The sequence below is a fragment of the Chinchilla lanigera genome, unplaced genomic scaffold (assembly GCF_000276665.1).
Source record: "Chinchilla lanigera isolate Chin_1 unplaced genomic scaffold, ChiLan1.0 scaffold00091, whole genome shotgun sequence".
Taxonomy (NCBI): Eukaryota; Metazoa; Chordata; class Mammalia; order Rodentia; family Chinchillidae; genus Chinchilla; species Chinchilla lanigera.
In genome coordinates this window covers 8305067-8324725 of record NW_004955492.1, presented here as the reverse complement: position 1 = coordinate 8324725, position 19659 = coordinate 8305067, and positions in this window count along the sequence as shown.

Sequence of the window (19659 nt, the reverse complement as noted above, 5' to 3'; positions counted from 1 at the left end):
AAAGGGCTAAATTACTGACCATATGGAACACAGAGGATCTGAATGTTGGAAAGGAATCAGCCTCTGCTTCAAAATCTCCTCACTGGGCCAGGGATACAGCTCAGTGGCACAGTGCTTGCCTGGCAAGTACAAGGTCCTGAGTTTGACTCCCGGTACCAAAAAAAAAGCCTCTTGACTACTTTAGGAAAAAAAAAACCTATGAAAATGATAATTTAACATGGGCAACAAGAGTAGGTGGTCTACAAATCACTCGGTGAAGCAAAACTTTCATTTGATCACTTAAATGGTCTTCTAATTTAATTTTACTTATTTATAATTCTAAGTTTTCCTTTTCATATTTAAAAAACAAAATGATAGTGGTTTGTGTTGCTCCAGCAGGAGAGACATTTGCAAACAGATAAATGATGCTGGTGCTTAATGGTGTCATTAGATTTTTTTTTAAAAAAATATGGAATGCTTCACAAAAGCAGAAAATAATTTGAGAAAATCACAGTAATAATGTGATTTTCCATATATTTTATGTACTTTTAGAGGAAAGCTTTTGAAAGTTTACTCTGCCAATGATGACATTTCATGTCATGATAATACCACTGTAAATTTAGTTTAAAAGTTCAATATTAAAATGGAGTGGTTTGTTTTGGAGATGATAGTATGGGTACAAATGTGACAAAGCACAGAATTGTTTTAGAAACAATCTTCCTACTAAGAAAGCTACTACCTGTGTGGTTAGTTCTCATAGAATTAGGATTAAGGTTGTGGTTCACATATATTTTGTAATTATATCCAAAAAAAGCTATGATATTCTACCAGTCAAATAGAAGCAAACAGTATCAAACATATAAAATAATAATATATAGGTAGAGTACCTAAACTAAAAATTTAGTAGCAAAAAGTTGATATGTATAAAAAATATCCTTCAACAGGCAGCATGAACTTTCTCTACTAGCCAGCACTAATCATGTATTTAAAATATATGTCTTAGTTACTTTTCTCTCATTGTTGAGACAAAATACCCAATGCCCAAAGTTAAAGACTGAAAAGTTTATTTATCTCACTGTTTGTAGAGGTTGCAGTCCATAATTGGTTGGCTCCAAAGTAGGGTAACATGGCAGACAGGTATTGTAGAGGAGAAACAGTTCATGGCGGTCAGGTGGTAGCAAAGCAAGCAAGGAAGGGGCATTAGCAGCTTTTTTCTGCCCTTTTTATATTCACTCTAGGCTACTGGGACTAGGGCAGTGCCTAACCAATCAGTGGACTGATTTAGTAATCACATACCCTTAATTCCAGCATCATACACTCTAGATTCAGCCACTTCTGAAAAAGCCTCACCTATGACTGCATGAGGCTTTAGGGGAACATCTAGACACAAATCATAACAAGATATAAACCTTTGAAAAATTAATTTCTAAATTAACATATTATTCAACCATGATTGACATCTTGTAAACAAGGACTCTAAATTTTGGGTGCAGTTTTTTTCCAAAGTCATTTGGAAATCTTTAATTCCAAGAATCAGTGAATGGGACACTAAGAAACTTCTTTTAGGACTTTTTACACTTGTAGAGAATTGAATTTGTTCAAAACAAGACTTGAAAATAGGGAATAACAAATTTATCTCTACAGAAGTGAGGTAAGCCCTAAATAAATTAAAACACTTGTATAAGGTTAAGACAGTATTTTATCCAACTGTTCAAGTTTTGCTTTTTACTATACACTTATTTATTCCTTGTTTACTTTGTTGCTGTTTTCCTAATTTTGAATTTGAACTTTCTCTTTTTCTTTCTTTCTTTCTTTCTATCTTTCTTTCTTTCTTTCATATTTGTTGTAAATTTCCTTGCATCATTGCTTATTGTATTACAGATTTTTATATGAGGTTATCATTTTTTAAATGTTTATATGTTTAGATGCTATAACTATTTGGACACATTCATTTACTTGTTAACAGCTTTGTGCTTTGAAGGGATGCTTTGGTTTTCAAATTAATTACAGTTTTACTGCATTGTGATTAGTGTATATATTGATCTCATTTGTACATGAATATGTTATCATGAATGTTCTGTGTTCTTCTTCTTCTTCTTTTTTTTTTTTTTGAGACAAGGTGTCACTATGTAGTTCAGGCTGGCCTTGAATTCACAGCAATCCTCCTGCCTCAGCCTCCAAAGTGCTGGAGTTACAGGCATGTGCCACCACACCCGGATTTGTTTGGTGTTCTTGAAAGTGTGTTTTTTCTCTATTGTCAGAGCATGAACTTTGGTACATAATGATTAAAAAAATGAGGGATTCTATGTAATTTAATATTTGTCCTTCTTACCTGTCTTGATTCAGAGTGGTGTGGCACTCTGTTACTAATGATTTATTATGGCTACTTGCATTTTTGCTTTTGGAAAGTTGCTGCTGTATTATTGGTGCACAGATATTCATAACTATTATGGCTTCACTGGACGCTGTAGATTTACTGATATTGTTTTTCCTTTTTTTTTGAAAGTGCTGGGTATTAAACCCAGAGCCTTTGTGCTGAACTACAAGCCTAGCCCTTTTTATTTTATTTTATTTTATTTTATTCAACATCAGATCTTACTAAGTTGTCCAGGTGGACTTGGGCTTGTGATCCTATTGCCTCAGTCTCCCTCAATACAGGCATGTGCAATCATGTCCAACTAGTCAATTTATCACATTATTTTAAAAGCTGATTTTTACTACACCAGAATTCAAGACTGTAACATTTTCACCCATTCCTTTTGGTGTTTTCATTTATCTGCACACACCTCCCCATCCCTTTAGATTAGACTTTCTTGAATTTTTTCTTATGTGTGTCTCTCATATATCAGCAGAGAACTGGCTGGGTTTTGCTTTGTGGTCTGCGATAAATTTCAGGTATTTCTCTTGAATACTATTGTCATGACATCAAGGAAGGGAGGGTGTATTTTTCCAACTGTCTTAGTTACTTTCTCGTTGCTGGGACAAAATACCCAACACTCACAAGTTGAAGGAGGAAAGGTTTATTTTAGCTCACAGTTTGTAGAGATTTTAGTTCATAATCAGCTGACTTCAAGGCAGGATGGCATGGCAGAGGAGAAACAGTTCATGGTGTGCAGGCAGGAGGCATCAGCCTTCCTTCTGCTTTCCCTTTTTTTCTATCCAGGCTGCAAGCCTATTGGATGGCATCACCCACACATGGGTGAGTGTTCCCCTTTCAGTAAATCCATGATCCCGCATCACATACTTCTGATCCAGTCAGTCCCCCAAGCCCTGCCTATGGGTACATGAGGCTTTGGGGGAACATCTAGATATAAGCCATAACACCAACCCTTTGGCATTGGGCTTGGAAATGGACTCAGTTGAGTCAATGGGATTTTGGTGGACATGGCATGAGCAAAGGTTTGAAGTGTATTTGCATAATCAGTTAATATCTTGCAATATATATCCTTTTCCCATGAATAGGACATGCCTTAAGTAGGTACTGGTTCAAGGAGAATGAGGGCCACAAGGGACAGACCCAACCGGCAGGTCAGATCCGATGCCAGCTGGATCAGGTAAATCCTGATTGATCTGCATATTTATGTGGAGAAATAAATGTGTTTTTTTTTTCCATTGGAGAAAAAAAAGATTAGGACAATGCACAAAGTTAAGTTTTTGAAACTCTTGAAGTGTGTTTTGGAATATTTTAAGCATTTTGATGGAGCTCTTCTTTTTAACATTATAAATATTATTTTATTGGAAAAGAATGAAATTGAGAAAGGCTATCATTTTGGTAGTATATATTGGGCAAAATGCTTAAAGGCATAATAGAGGTAACTTTCTTGACAAATTTTATCTTGCAAACAATTTGTGAAGAAAGGCACTCTGAACAAAGGCAGCACCTGTGTGGACATTTAGGCTGAATCATTTATGCTCTCAGTGCAAAAACAAATGTAGAGGAGAACAGCCACTTCAATCTGAGCTTTCCAGGTACCTGTGCACCTGCACAGACAGTATTGACTTGGTTGAAAATTTTAGGGCCTGGGGATAGAGCTCGGGGTAGAATGTGTGTTTAGCCTATGGGCCATGGGTTTGATCCCCTACATTAAATAAATAAAGATTTAAATGTTATAATCTATAGAAAAATATCAAAGATATCAATTGTTTTGAATTAATTGACCTCCAAATGCTGGTATGAAGATCACAGACAATTTTGTGAAAAAAAATTTAAAATACAAAGACTCACAGAAGAAAATCCAAACAGCACTCTTTAGAAAAGCAATAGTGACACTCTCCTGGATATTTAACACACTGACCCAAGTATGTGCCTGTGTGTCAAGAATAATCATTCTCTGATATTATCTTAATGTCAAACCACTATAAAGAAGTTGTTTTACATTTTAGCTTCAATCTGCATGGATGTATAATCTTTTTATTTTTAAAGAGTTTTCCTGAAAAGTTTTGAGGAGTATATGGTAGATGCATCAATATCACAAGCCAATTTCCATCAGTAATCAATAATTTTAATGATTACAATTTATACTTATCATCGAGCTGATTTAGCAGGTAAGCTGTGTGGTTATGTGTGTTTCTCCACCCTTTCATGTGTTTTCCACCCCAGGCTCTGGCACCCTGTGACCCCCTCGTACCTCTCACCTCCCTGTGTGCCAGTCAGGCACTCAGATTGTTCCAGGATAAACTTGGCACCTGCTCTCGTAGTATAGAACGGGTAGTTTTATGTGGTGGTAGTGTATTTAAACTTTCTTTCTGCCTTTCTTTTCCTTTGTTTTTTTTTTTTTAGAGATAGAGTGTCACTAAGTTGCCCATGCTATGTTTCAACTTGCAGTCCTCCTGCCTCAGCTTCCAAGAGTGCTGAGATTATAGGTGTGTGCCACCACACCTAGCTTTTTAAAATATATTCCTTACTCATTCATTCATTCATTCATTCATTCATTCATTCATTCATTCACTCATTATCTTTACATGCACCAGGTGTTAGGCCCTAGAAGAAATGGGACCCAGCTGCATACCTGAGAAGGCCATGCAGCAGCAGGTGTCGGGGATGAGGCCCCAACCTTGTGTCTGACTGGCTTGGCCCCATAAGTACTCCCATCCCCACCCTAAGTCATTTACCTCCTGAAAAGCAAGCTGGAAAGTGCTAGGGGCAGATCCCACCCATACCACCAGCTCTCAAAGTTGCTGAAGCAAGGACTTGCATCCTCTGGTGGTCCGGCCTCCTCCACGTGTCTCTGCCTGCCTCTGCACTGCCTAGACCTGCCCCAGGTGCTGCAGCCAGCCAATTCCTGAGCCTCCTGCCTCAGCTCTTACTTATCTTGCAGAATACAGTAGTGTCTTTTCTGAATGTCCAGAGGCTGGGTTTGGCCTCTATGTCACTTTGTCAGCCTCTGTCCTGGCTAGGGTGTAATTCCACAGCCCAGGGTGAGATATGGGATATACACCCCACCTCGCTTCAGGGTGCATCTGCTTTCTGCTTTGACTGTACTCCAAAGCCCCTACTTGTTCTTTCTATGTTAACCAGACAGCTTGTGACCACATCTGCCCCCAGCCACCCCGCCTGCCAGGCTGAGGATCTCTCCTCTAGCTCCAGCTCTCTGCGGCAGGCCCAGCTCCTTCTGGGGCTAGGAGACCTCTTTCCTCCAAGTGTAGGGGCTGATGTTACACAGCCTTGCTTTGGTTCCCGTGCTCTCCTCTTTAAAGGCTGATGTTTTGTTTTGTTTAATGCTTGTCAATATCATAATGGGAAGCATGTAAAAAACCCCGCAGTGCTACTAATAAAAAATGTAAATTAAATGCATAAAGTCTGCATTAGGAATTTTAAAAGAAGAAGAAAAACAAAATGGGAGAGTAAAAAATAAAGGCCAAACAGAAGGATCAGGAAAATCAGACACAAAGGGATGCAGCAAAGGTAGGGCTGGTGAGGGTGGGAGGTGGATGGGATGAGCGAAGTGCCTGCCACCCCACCTCCACCCCAAACCCCTGTGATGGTTTCTGCCCTCCCAGAAAGAAAGCAGGGGATGAGACCACATTTGAGTTGCATATTTGCCACTCCGGCAAGCCTTGGTGTGTGCGCCGACCCAGAGGCCCCTTCCTATAACCCCTGGCATCTGAGCCCAAGGGGAGCCACTGTCCCCACATCCTGCTTCTTCCTGGCCATCAAGTCCCCAAGACAAATGCACTGAGTCAGCAATGCTGGCTCCAAGCCCAGGGCACCCACAGGCCCTCGGAGCCCCAGGAACTGCATCTGGTTCTTATTCCTTTCTTTTTGTTAATTCATGGTTTCCAACTTATGTACAATGGACAGGGCTTAGCCGTAAGAAACAGTTATTTTTAAAGGAGAATCTTCTTTTGATTTTATAAGTATTTATTGTTGCCAGCTAGCTTGAGTCCCTGCGTTAGTTGAAATGAAAATTAAAACTAAAGCATAAATTTACAGGGGGAAAAAAACCTTAATCAGCAAGTTAGAGGGAAGACAGGAAGAGACCTCAGCTTAGCTGCAGGGGGCACACTCTGCTACAAGGGTTCTTGAATGATCAGGTAGGTGTGGGTTGGCATTTGGTTGATTATTATTTCCGTACTGACATCAGAGTTCTGGAATCTTTATGGCTGGGGGATGGTTTCTAGGGATGGTTTTTAGAAAGATTTTCTCTGTCTGAGTGGTCTCAGTTATGGTAAGGGAGGACAGAAGAAATAAAAGGTAGAAAGGAGACAAGGAGTATTAACAAAAACTTACTTTAAGAAAGACTGCAACTTCTGAAACCTTGTTAAGTTACCCAAGGTGCCATATCAGGGTTTCCTTGATTAAATTTAGGCAGCTTTTGTTCCTCACCCATCACACCAAACATTCCTGATGAATACTGTTAGTCCATAAAGTGATTTAATTGAGAAAGTAAAGACCAGAAACCTGATCTCAAGATAGACGAATAGGTTGAGAGAATGCAAAAAATGTTTAAATTGTTTATCTTAAAACAAACAAACAAACAAAAACCAACTGGGCCCATACTGGTAACATGGATTGGTACCCTTCTGAGTAGCGGACCACATTTTACTGGGATTTCCACCCCCGGAGAGAAGCATAAATGCTCTCCATTCCAGGAAATAATGTGCCTCTCTCTCTGGAGAATAGAGGGCCTGCATTCTGTTTCTTTCAGTGCATACTTTTGAGTTTCTGCCCAATAAGCCCTTCCAAGGCTTTTATTAATTAGTCTTAAAAATTCTTTTTATGCAGTGGAAGTCAGTGAACCTATTCCACAGATATGATGAGTTAGGATCCTTATCTCAATCGCTTCTCGGCCTTTTGGCTAAGATCAAGTGTAGGATCCTTATCTCAGCTTCAGCAACCTCCTTGGACCCTGTCCAGTGACGGTGTGGAGCTCTACTATTCCTAGAATCCAGATGATCACAGGTTTGGGACTCGGCTGGAGGCTTCTGGGTGTAGCTGAACATCCCCTGTGAACCGCTTACCTTTGTGTCCTTGTTTTAAAAGGGAGAAGATCCCATAAATTTAGGGCTAATCAACCGTGCCTGGCTAGCTCCTAGATAGACACTCTAAATGATCAATATACACCTATGTAGAGCTGAGAAAAGATTTAAGTCAAGATTTATAGTAACAGACATACAAAATGAAAGCCAAGCTTTGTACTGCTTTTAGTTCTGCAGGCCTAAGTGAAGAGTCATGGTTCATAGCATAAATGGCTTTTAAGTCCCTGACTGTCCCAGAAGAAAACACAAATCATGCTTTTAATGAGTGGCAGGTAAAGGCTCAGGGTTCTGTCAGTTCCCCACCCCTATGGTGGTCCCTATGTTGTGACTGTGTCATTTATCATTTCCTTAAGTAGGAGTGTTTGTATGCCTGGCTCTCTCTCTAAACATGTCTTCACAACAGTCTTGAGTAGCCATTATTTTTACCTTCCTTTTAGAGGAAAATGAGGCGCAGAGACATTAAGTGACTTACTCATGGTCACACAGTAGGTAAGTGGCACAGCAAGACTATGAGTCAGATGGCCTGGCCCCCAACCCCTGACTTCTAAACTTTACTCCATGTTGCCTGTGTGTGAAAAGAGAGATGCCATTGGGTGGTTGGACTAAAGATTTCCAGGAGATTGAAATAAACAAGCACATTAGAGCCGAAACAGACAGAACACAAGGCTCTCCCGCACTAAGATACAAAGACAGCCCTTGGTACAAACTGGCAAAAGTGAGGGAGTCTAGAGCATGGCAAAATCAGAGACTTTGTTTCCAAAAAGGGCAGTACAGGAGTCCCTATTAGTCCTCTCCTGTTGAAAGAGAAAAACAGTACAAGAGAAATTGTACTTTTTTAAACTTTGCTCTTTTTGAAACTGTTTAGTTCTGTAGCTGCTTCATGGCTCCACAATTACTTTCGTTACCCCTGTAACCACAAGCATGTAACTGAACCTGCAGGATGTCTGATTGTAACAAGCTCCATGACCACTAATCTAGTCTTGTAATTGATCATTATTAATCTAGCCTTGTAACTGATGATCTCACCTTGCTAGATAAGCAGAAGAACTGCCAGGCTGTTCTGTCTCACCTTTGTACCTCCTGCTTTTGCATCATATAAAAACCCTACACTACCAGAGATCAGGGCCTGAGATTTTGGGAGTGATCCCAATCATCAATGTAAAATAAATCTGCCTCCAAATCCTGGGTGTCATTTCAGTGTTTCTGCTTGCTGTAGCATTGTTACTATAACTAAATACTGAGGTTGAGGCTTCACAAAGAAAAGGGCTCATTTAGCTCTGCAGGTGATGTGCAAGGTGCTGCCATTGGTTCTGGCGAGGCTCCAAGGTGGACATGACCCTGATGGGGATGATGGAGCACCTGCAGGAGCAGAGATCATTCTGGAAGAGGGGAGCAGAGGAATGGGGCATGATTCAGATGCACAAGCCCTGGGGGGACACACTGGATTCACACTGCAGCAGATTCATCAAGACATGGGCATCTGAATGGTGCGGGAGTGCTCAGTGAAGAGCTGGGAGGGCTAGCAAGAGAAAGCAGCCTGGAAAAGGGGATGGAAAGACACAAGAAGATGGAGACTCCATGTTGGTGTTTATAAGAAATAGGTGTACCAAGCTTAAAAGTAGTGTCTTTGGAGTTCTTTAAAGCCTCACAACTTCTGAGCACCTTTATGATTAGACTCCATGAGAATCTCTGACTTCAAACCAGGCACAGTGGTGCATGCTTGCAGTTCCAGCCCTTAAGGATGCTGAGGCAGGAGGAGCACAAGTTTGAGTCCTGTCTGGGCAACTTAGTGAAACCCTGTTTAAATTAAAAAAAAAAAAAAAAAAAAAAAAAAAAAAGACTCACTAAGTTTACCCCCTGAGAAATACAGGTGTCCCTGTCAGTGATGAGGTTAGGAGGCCAAGACCTTGTAACTTTTTTGGGGAGCAAGTTATCCCACTGTTCTTGTTACTTGTGGCTCAACTAGAGATGAATTAGGTTCCACCAGACATTGACGAAGACATTTCTTTTGCTGTTCCCCTGCCAAGCATCTTTCATGGCCCTGAAGCCCTCTCTGCCCTTTCTAGGTCTGGAGCCCCTACAAGACACAGGCTTGTTCATTCTTCCCCATAGGAAAATTTAAGTCATAATTGTTTCTCCATTTTCGCTTATCAAAGGAGGCGCCTTGTCATGTTACAATGCTTTTGTAAGAGCTTCCTTCTGAGACTCCCTGTTTTGTTGTTAGCAGTTTTTCTCCTGGAGTTTTTTTTTCCCTTTGTAGCTGCCAACTTCCATTTATTCTTTTCATTCTTTGTTGTGTTGTAGCTGCGTTTGAGGACTTAGGTTATTCATACACATTTTTAAATCAATATGTGGTTTTCTGCTCTAAACAATATAAAAAAATAGATTTTACTTTTGGCAAGAGAACGAATGTGATTTATTACTGCAGCCTGGTAAGCTACATGTATTTGACCATAGAGAATAACATCTATGGCATTCTTGACTAATAACTTGTCTCAAGTGGAATTCACAGCTCTTGATAAATTAATGATCTTGTCTGACAGACTAATTAAATCGCCATCCTGAGCTCACAGAAAAGCAGGTTTATCCTAAAGCCTCCAATCCTTTGTAGTTCTTAGAAACCAATACTGTCCTTTCTTTCTTTCTTTTTTTTTTTAAGAAACAGTAAACTATTGGAGCAGGCAGCAGATAGCTCTGACTTTTGAGTACTAGGAGATACTAGGAGACCATATTTATGATGATGGACAGTGTGGGGTGGGTTACAATGGTCAGTGTCTCAGACTGGGGAGAAAGCCTGCAATTCCTTTTTGGAAAAGAGGACACTGCTGATCCTGTGATCTAGAGAAGAAGAGCCAAAAAGGAGCGCAAAAGAAAATAGAGGTGAGGCAATTGCAGCCTTCACCAGACAAATGCTTTGTGACCTTCTGGGCTGGTCCAGCCTTGATGGGTGGACCTGGGAGGAGCCAAAACCTTCATCACACTAGATGTAGGAGGCAAAGGCACCTGAGCCAGCAGCACAGAAGCCTCAGCACACACTGGTCCACTATGACAGAGTCACTGCTGCCACCTTAACCTTTCACCACCAACGTCATTGCAGCTCAGACATACAGAGAATGTTGAGCCCACAAAAAGGGTGAAGGTTGCCTGCAGGACATGCTTGACCTAAAGGCAGGCAGTGGTGAGTGCTGAGAAAGTGGGGAGGCTGTAGCTCATTAGTATTCAACTTGGTCTGTAGGGCAGAACTGCTGGGCCTGGGCTGGACATGCCAGGCACTGGAGGTCTGGGGAAGGATATGTAGCACAGGCCTCTGTCTTGTCACCACCTGTGTCCTCTACCATGCAAGATAGCTGTCTGCTGCATCTCTCCCCCAGGGGGAAGGCCATGGGTTCTGGGAAGTGCCCCTCAGAGTCTCCCCTGAGATTTCAGAGGAACTCATATTTGCAAATTTGAAAATATATACTTGGAGCTGTCAGGAGACACTGTGATAGTTAACTTATTGTGTCAAATTGAGAAAGAAATGCCCAACTAAATTGGCTCAGCATAGTTCTGGGTATGGAAGATGCACCCTAGGGAGGATCATTGCCAGAATGGTATAAAGGGGAAAGGAAGAAAGAAGGCTTACTTCTGTTTCTTTAGAAGAACTCATCTCTGACTTCACCTTCACATCATCTCCTGGCTTCCTGTGCAGAGCCTTTGGCCTCCCATCACCGACCCTTGGACCTCCTGGTATGAACTCACATGGGACACTGCATGGAGCTCCAGGCCTTTGATGGGATCTTTCAGATCTCTGGGAAGCAGACAGACATTTTGCATTCTTCCACATACAACTCTGTGGTGGTCATTATAAGACAATCTTGTAGATTCTTACATATTTTTATATCTTGCATTAAATCTGTTTCTCTAGTAAGCACTGGCTGACACACACACTTTCCCATATGAAACAAACTCGCTTATCATATACACCCACAAAGAGGGGAGAGAGGGAGACCTTGGGATGAAGTCTTTCCAAGTGCAAGGCAGCGTCCAGATTTGCAGGTGCCAACTGGCTAGAGCTGGGCCTGCATGCCCCTGACTTCTGCAGCTGCTGAGACTCCAGACAAAGAAGACCAGCACGCTCACTGAGTTCTGGGTCCGAGCAGCACATGAGCAGGGCCCTAGTCTTTCTAGGAGGGATAGGGAGTGTGAAGACCTTATTGGCGGGGCAGAGCAAAAGTGAGCAGAAGCCAGAGCACAGCACTGAGAGTAGAAAATATGGAACCAGGACCTCTGGACAAATGCCCACTGAGATGCCCTGAGGTCATATACAGGACCCAGGTCCCACTGCCACATCAGGGAGCTGGTCTGACTGCTGAAGGGGAAGCTAACTCCCACTGTCACCCCTCATAAAGTCACCTGTCCTGAGTCATACCTGGTGATGCTATTGAGAAAGCGGACTAGGGTTGTAGGTACACCAACCATGCCTAACACTCAATCTAAAAAGCTACCGGTGGTTGAGCTGAATTGGCCTCTTGGGATATGACAAAGTTAATTATGGGAGCAGACAATCCAATTATACATACTGACACAGCCTGTAATGAATGCTACAATTGTCCGTGGAAGGTAGAATGCCAAACAAGTTACCCAATTTTTCCCAGCTCCAACTTTTTTAGATCTGGAGGGACAAATGTAAACTACCCAGCACAACTGGTAAAGTGCCCAGAGATGTCCCCTGTAGTATTTTGTCTCAAAACAATGTATCATTACTAATCTAAATATAGATCTGCAGGATTAAAATGTCTTCGGATGCCACGTCACAGAGGTGCACAGTGTACCTGAGATAGGAATGGAATTCAGTTACATGACATGCACACTATGATCCATATTCCGTGTGCATTCACACATACACAGTTACACACACTGGAGGAACGTGTGCAATGGTTAGTGAGGCTGCCTCTGGGAGAGTTTGTGGTACAGGGGGTGAAGGAGGGGGAGGAGATTAATTCTAAGGAACTAAAAGTTTTCTTTTGAGATGAAGTCTTGCTAAACTGGCCAGGCTGGCCTCAAACTCATGATCCTCCTGCCTCAGTCTTGGAGTAGCTTGGGTTATAGAAGTGTACAACTATAACCAGCTTTCCAAGCATTCACATACTTCTGCATTCCTCTATTTTTGTTTTATAAGAACTGCTAGTTCTATAATTTAAAAAGCTCAATTAAATGCATTTCTGTTTTAGAAAATTAATAACTTCCTTGTTTGTTTTTGTGAGGATGATGTGATGAAGCCAGTTGCAAGCCTGGGTCACAGGAAATATTTCATTGATGGTGCCTGTTAGAGTGGATCTTCTGCTCCCCAGCCCCTTCATCTTTCCAGGGAGCCTTTCCCTAAGCTCCTGCCAAACAGCTGCCCCTCGCTCTCTGCCCCTCCCATTGGTCAGCTGCCCCAGGAACACTGTTGCCGCTGCTCTGTTGCTTCCTCTGATGCCTCCTGAACTCACTCTTTCTTCCCACTGGAATGCTGCCCCCAGGGAAGCTGGGACCTTGTTGACTGGTGCCTAGGGTAGTCTGCACCCAGAGCCTCTGTGATTGTTTGTTGAAAGAACACAAACTGACCAATGTCACTTCAAGATGCACTACCGGAGTGAGATGAGCTAATTAGGTAGAGTAGAGCAACAATTCACAAGCACACAGCTCTAACATCAGCCTCTCGTGAATACAGGTTTTGTTGTGACAAGCTGTATCCTGGGCAAATTACTTAACTTCTCTAGGTCTCAGGTTTCCTATCTATAAAATGGGAATAAAAAGTCAGAGTGGCTTTGGTTTCTTGACAAAACGGAGTAACAGAGGCCAGATTTCCCTTCCCAGATGAGACAAAATGTAACCAAATGGTTCTTAAGACACTGGGTCTTTGGCAACAAGGGCAGTGCTGTTGCTAAAGATAGATAGTGTTAATGAGGGCTATTATCCAAATAGATAGTGTTAATGAGGGCTCACCAGACCTCCTCCCACAGCCTGGGGTAGTATTCAGGTGGTGCACAGAGGGGTGGGACCCACATGGGACCAGATGGATTTCCTGAACTGGGGAGATGGAGCTGGGAGGGAGAAGAGCAAGTGGCCAGAGTCACAAGACAGGACCAGGGAGGGGTGGAAATCACATGGTGGGGTGGCTGGAGTCCTGCCAAGTGCTCAGTGAGCACTGCTCACGTGTGGAGACCTGCTGTGGCAGGAGGTTCAGGAAAACCACCCACGAGGAAGAGCAACACAGTTCTGGGCAGTGTCCGCTCTCACCCACCAGACTGGACACACTTGCAGGGCCTTGAGCCACCCAGTTTGGGGAAACAGGCCCAGATGTGGCACCACTCCTGTCCTTAAACAATATTCAAAGCAAGACCTGAAAAGATCTTAACAGTCCCTGAGCACAGCTGAAAAATATTTCTAAAACCCAGGTGATGGCCAGAGATACAGCTTAGCAGCACAGCCCCTGCCTGGCAAACACAAGGTCCTCAGTTTGATTCCCAATACCAAAAAAGAAAACCAACCAAAAAAAGGCCAGACATCATGGCATGCACCTTTAATCCCAGCATTGTGGGAGGCTGAGGGAGGAGGATCATAAATTCAAGCCCAGATAAAGCAACTTAGTAAGACCCTGTCTAAAAAAAAAAAAAAAAATTAAAAGGGCTGCCAATGTAGCTTAGCGCTAAGGCCCTGGGTTTAATCTTTAGCACTGCAAAAACAAAGCAAAACAAAAATAGCTAGAATTACAGAAGTATACATAATCTAACAAAGTGAATCTTGCAATGTCTAGCACCAGTGATAGATTAGAGATACCCAAAGAAGCAAGAAAATATGAGCCGCAAGAGAAAAAAAAAGTCAATTAAAACTGATTTTAAATAGACACAGATGTTAGAAACAGCAGATAAGGACATTAAAACTATTATTATAATTCCAACTACATGTCATGGAGTTAAGTGAAAACATGAGAGAGAGAAAGAGAGAGAAAGAGAGAGAGAGAGAGAGAGAGAGAGAGAGAGAGAGAGAGAGAATGCCATCAAGCTTTCATACTTTTCAACAAGCCAGATCCCAACAAAAAGAAAAAGAAGAGAGGCCAAGGCACATGATAATAAAATTGCCAAAAACCAATATTAAGAGGTAAATCTTAAAGTAGTCAGAGAAAAAAGCAGATGCTGTCCACAGAGGACTAAAGGCAAGGATAACAGCTGTTTTTACACCAAAAAAGTACAAACAAGGCTGTGAGAAAGCAACATCTTCAATGTGTTGAGAAAAATTGTCAAGCTAGAATTCTATACCCAGCAAGAGTATCTTTCCAAAATGAAGGCAAAACAAAGGCATTTTCATGAATAAAGAAGAAAGAATTAATCACCAGCACATTTGCAGGCAAAAAACATTATCATCACTCAATAGAAAGAAGTAATGTCAGATGGAAATATGGATCTATCAAGGAAGTACAATGAAAGTTGTAATTGTCTGGTTAGTAGGCAAGAATTTAAAAATTTTAAAAATATCTTTAAAATAGCTTGAAGTTTAAAACATATGACAAAGTGGAGATATGACAACTATGGCATAAACTGAGGGGAGGAATGGAGGTGTGTTGGTGTGTACTTACACTGTAATTGCATACACTTTAGGTAAAATGAATAAAATGACTTAAACTTGGATTGCAGTGAGTTAGAGATATAGTCCTCGAACTCTAAATCTACCACTAATGCTGGGCATGGTGATGCACACCTGTAGTCTCAGATTCTTAGGAGGTTGTGGAAAGATTGCTTGAACCCAGGAGCCCACAACTGGCCTGGGCAGCACAGCAAGACCCTGTCTCCAAAACATGTTTAAATTAAATTTAAAAATAAAAACAGATGCACCATTAAAATAACAAAACCAAGAGTAATTTTTAATAAGCCAGGAATGAACAAAAATGGAATAATAAAATCATCCAATAAATTCAAAAGAAGGCAGAAAAAGAGAAAAGAAACAGAGGACAGGACTAATTAAAAATAAAAACAGTGAGATCTAAAGCTAATCATGTAAGTACTCCTATTGAATGTGATATAAATGGTCTAGACCAGTGGTAGCAAACCTATGCCATGCGTGCTACAGTGGGCTGTCTGTATCATTGAAAGCTCTAAAAGTTTTACCATCACTGGTCTAGACCATGCCAATTAAAAGATAAGTTGCCAGACTGGCCCTGCTCTGTATTACCTACGAGGAGTATACCTTAAATATTAACACAGATAGCTAAAAGGATGGAGAAAAAGAAATCACAAGTGGGCTGGGTACATAACTCAGTGGCATAAGCACCTGTCTGGCAAGCGCAAGGTCCTGAGTTTGATTCTTGGTACCAAAACAAAAACAAAAACAAAAACCAACAAAAAAAGAAATCACGAGGAAAACTAGAAAGTATTTTGAACTGAATAAAAACAAAAAAATGTACCAAAATTTGTTGTATGCTGCTAAAAGATACTTACAGGGAATTTTAATGCAATAAAACATTTTTTAAAAATCTCAAACTAATCACCTTTGCTTTTACATTAAGAAACTAGAAAATAAAAAAGAGGCAAGTTAAACACACAGCAGCAGAAGAGAGGGGATAATACACATTAGAGAAGTCAGTAAAATAGAAAAGAGATGCAAATGAGAAAAACCAATAACCAAAAGCTAATTCTTTGAGGAAATCAATACATTTGATCAATCTCAAGTCTGACTGACCAGGAAGAAAAACAGAAGGCACAAATTCCTAATACCAGGAATGATGGAGATGTCCACAAACTAAAGATATTAAAAGGGTAACCAGGGCATATTGCTGTATTAGCTTCCTAGGGGTGCTAGAACACAGGGCCATGCACTGAATGGCTTAAACAACAGAAATTTACCCTCTCATAGAGCTCGAGGCTGGAAGTCATGATCAAGGTGCTGGCAGTCATTGTCCCTCTGAGACTCAGTAGAACCCTCACTCATCTTCTTCCATCTCTGGGGAGGCTGCGTCTTGTGGTGCTTGTTATCTTGCAGCTGCATCACCCCAGTCTCTGCCACTGTCACCAAATGGCATTGTCCTTGTGTGTCTATGAACCCGTGTCCCAATTTCTCTCTTCTTATACAGATACCAGGCGCATCAGATGTGGGGTCCACCTAACCCATGTTACCTAACTACATCTTTTTTGGAGGTTTTGAGGATTAAACCTAAGCAAAGGCTTTGCACTGAGCAACATCCCCAGCCTTTTTAATTTTTTGAGACAGGGTCTTGCTAAGGTACGAAGTCACCTAGGCTGGGTTTGAAATCACAATCCTTCTGCCTCAGCCTCTGAGAGTGTTGAGAGTACAAGTGTGTACTACCATACCTGGCTAGACACTATTTCTAAATAAGGTGACATTCTGAGGTTCTGGTAGACATGAATTCCTTGGGAGACACTATTCAACCCAATATTGTTGTAAACAACTTTATGCTAATAAATTCAACAACTGAGATGAAATTCTCAAATTCTTTAAGATACACTAACTATCAAATCTTACTCAAGAGAAAAAAAGTTAACCCAAGTAGCATCTGTAAAGACATTAAAATCATATTTTAAAGCTTCCCCACCAAGAAAAAAATCAGCACTCAGGACCAGATGTCTTCAGTGGTGAATCCAGATGAGGAAGAAATGGCACCAAGCCCACCAGCTCCTCCACCAGTTGTACCAATTCTGCAAGTGAGCAGTCAGACCCATCCCTCCACTTATCCCATGACCCTGGTCTTAATATTAAACCCTTGTACCAGAACCAGATAAAGAAAACAACAGATACATGTCTCTTCTACAACAGAGGCAACTTTCTTAACAAAATTCTAGTTAACTGAATCCAAAATATTTAGAAAGTTTTATTCATCATGAGCAACCTCAGGAATACATGGTTGGTTAGCATTTGAGAAGCAACTGATATGATTCACCACACCAAAAAATGCCTGCAAAGATCTACATGAACCATCACAATACCCATAAAAAGCACAGAATCCCTGAAAAAGATTCCCAAGTAAGTTTGGGGTATCTGCAGCCTGTGCCCCTACTGGAGATGTCAAGCCTACATTGGCTTATTAAGCATCCCAAGAGGCCCTACCATCACAAGAACTAGGACCCTGTCATTGTTGAGACTCATTTCCAGGCAATGTGGAGACAGAATGTTGGGATCATGCTTAGAAACAGCCCTCCATCTGTAATCCTTTACCCTGTTCCTTTCCAGGTTTCCTTCTAATAATGCAAGGATCAGACCACCTCACCCAGTACAGTGCAGCAGCCTAGGATGGGCTCTGAGGAATTCAAGACAGACCTTTGCCTGAGTGCTTCCCCCTGGGTGTCTGAAACCTGCTTTCAGGGGTCGATCTGTTTTAAAAATCCACAACTTTCACTTTAGAGTCTTTTCACAAAAGTTGTTCTTTTTCACAAATGAAACCCCAGCTCCTTAACTCTGTGACTGTCTTGGTTACTTTTCTGCCATTGCTGAGACAAAATACCAGATGCTCAAAAATTAAGGAAGGAAAGGTTTATTTAGCTCACAGTTTGTGGAGGTTTCAGTCTGTAATCAGTTGGCCCCAAGGCAGGGTGGCATGGCAGAGGAGCAACAGTTCAAGGCTGCAGAAGACAGCAAAAGCAACAAGAGCCAAAAAGGGGAGGGCAACTCTCTCTTCCTCCCTTATATTGTATGTAGACTACCCATCCTAGGGCGGGTGTAGCATTCATACCATCTTGGTGCCTCCTCTTGCACAGGATGAGGACATTTACAAGTGAGGACCCTGTCCCCCTGCTGAGTCACTTAGTTAAACTTCTAAACTTCTCACAATGCACACAGTGAACAACATCCTAGAGTACTAAGGGCATGTCCTTTACATACTAGGATATAGAACTGCTGAGTTAATTAAGCTTCTCAAGTTGACACAATGTATCGGCCACAGTGACTCTGTGGGTGGCAAATACTAAAGAATAGAGAGAGGAAGAGTCAAAGAGGAACCCCTCAGGAAGCCAGCATGGAACAATAGAGTGGGGCCTGTGTCCCATCAATAAGGGCCCTGGGCTGATTTAGGGGGCAGAGTGGAGGTCTGGGGTCCAGGAGAGGTGGTGGGAACACTGGCTAGGAACTCACTGTTTTAAGGCTACAAATAAACTCCAATTAAACTGCTTCTACTAATCACTAAGCAGCTCCAAAGCTTCCCAGCAGGGCACCCACAAGCCCTATCATAACTCCAGACTCTGAACACAGCTTTAGCTGCTGAATTGCAGTCCTCGTTTCTTTTCCTTTCCCCTCCCCACCTTTTTGTTTCTTTCTTTTTTCAGTGTTGAGGATTGAACCCAAGACCTTCACGCTAAGCTACAACTCCAGCCCTCTTTTATTTTATTTTATTTTTTATTTTGAGACAGGATCTCTCTAAGTTACCCTAGGTGTAACTTAAACTTCTGGTTCTCTGACACAGCCTCCCAGAGTACTGGGATTACAGGCCTGTACCACCATGTAGCTGTGTTCTTTTTCTTACCATGACTCATAGGACTTGGACCGATGTCCAGATATTGGTACTAAAGACATTATTTTCTCAAAAGCATCTTTTCTTCACACCATTTCTTCTTTCCTTTTATTCTGATCTCTGTGTTCTCTTCCTTGAGGCCAAGTGTTGTGTGCACGTGTGTGTGTATGTGTACATGTGTCTGTGTGTTGTGTGTGTTTACCCACCTGGCCATGTATGACAGGAGTATTGGTGAGTGCATTCTCATTGAAACTGCACACATTTTTAGAGCTTCACATGCATATATTCCACCTGTTTTCCTCCAAATCAAGAAGGTCCCACCCAACTGCACAAGTACTCAGCCACTCCTCCGGAACAGCCGAACCATTCCAATCACCCTTCAGTTCCCTAAACTTGTTTCTCTCTCCTAGTAACATCTTGGAAATGGCCCAGTAGTTGATGGAGTTATAAAGGGAACAGGGTCCTTGGTATGGTCACATTCCGAAGATGCCTGCTTGCATTTATCACAGCAAAAGAAAAAAATAAGTCCTGGTTTCTGCAACCCCTGTACATCCCCAGGCCTTGGTAGAAGGTGCCCTGAGTGGCTGGATGAAGCCTGGACAGCCACACAACACAATGCTGTCCTCCCAAGAGGCTGGGACCTAGTCAGCATGTTCATTTGGGGCAACTTTAAATAACTTCTCCTCCCACAGCAAAAGTCAGCTAGCTCTCCTGGATCTCAAAAA